The sequence below is a fragment of the Echinops telfairi genome, unplaced genomic scaffold, assembly GCF_000313985.2.
Source record: "Echinops telfairi isolate 266 unplaced genomic scaffold, ASM31398v2 ScPeMD7_7421;HRSCAF=8459, whole genome shotgun sequence".
Lineage (NCBI taxonomy): Eukaryota > Metazoa > Chordata > Mammalia > Afrosoricida > Tenrecidae > Echinops > Echinops telfairi.
Window position 1 is genome coordinate 10,330,251 of NW_022111321.1, and position 1,091 is coordinate 10,331,341.

Below are 1,091 nucleotides of genomic sequence, written 5' to 3' on the forward strand. Positions count from 1 at the left end.
CATGGGTTGTGAGTTTTATTTCTTGCCTGTACCTATGTACATGCTCCCGTCTAGTCTGGATTAGGAGGCGGCACTAAGGTCGTGATAGGTGGGGGGCGGGGGGAGGAGGCCTCCTGTAAACAGACATATATTGTGTGACCCATTAGTGCTTTACTTCACTCTGATTGACTCACCCCCTCCCTGTGACCCCTCTGTGGGGGAATGTTCCATTGTCCATAGATGGGCTTTGGGTCTCCGCTCGGGCACCCCCCATTTTGTCTTCAGCGATCCTGTAGTGGGAGGCGGGGTGAGCATCACAGAATGCCAATTTGTTAGAACAATGTGTTCTTGTATTGAGGGGAGGTATAAGCTGAGGCCCAAGGCCCCTCTACAGCCTTATACATATACGTGCATAGGCCCATACCAGTAGTGTTATGGATTAGTGTATTTGCATAAGTGCACACTTCTGTTGATCTCCCTATCCATGCCTTTGCTTCCTAGAGCTTGCCTCTGTTTCCTTTTGCTCCCTCCTGCCCTGCCATCACCTCCCCGCTTCTTCCACTTCCTAGTGCTTCTTCTCCACTAGCTTGGGGCTGCTCTAATCCTCACAGGATCTCTAGCGTCTTTTGTAGACTTTTGGAGCTGGGTGGGCGTGCTTCTATGGAAGAGTAAGGCATAGATGGGAGGAGCCTAAACTTCCTTCAGCCAGCTGAGGTTCAGTGTGATATAGAAGACTAATGTGTGCATGACATTATTCTGGGTATTCTTCTTAGTTAGAGGATGTTGGGAGAAACATAAATATTGTACATCTGAGTTTTATAATCTAATGGGATTCCTTTAGGTATCAGCATAAGGCCGAGTAAACTCAGATAGGTTCTGGATCTCTGTTTTATTTCATGAGGTATTCCGCCCCCTTCCAACCCCCGCCACCACCACCTCCCCTTTATGTCTATGAGGAGCCCTGGCGGTACAGTGGGTTACACTTTGGGCTTCAGAACAAAAGGTCAGTATTTCAAACCCACCAGCCACTCCACCAGAAAGATGAGGCTTTCTAGTCCTGTAAAGAGTTATCGTCTCAGCAACCCAGGGGGAAGTTCTGCTTGGTTCTGTAG

At 48.7% G+C, this 1,091-nt stretch overlaps 1 protein-coding gene across 1 annotated transcript in view; it reads left to right on the forward strand.

The window, feature by feature from the left end:
* The window catches only part of ARHGAP42 (Rho GTPase activating protein 42), a 248,484-nt gene that overhangs the window by 194,699 nt on the left and 52,694 nt on the right, over positions 1 to 1,091 (forward strand). The window lies entirely within an intron of this gene.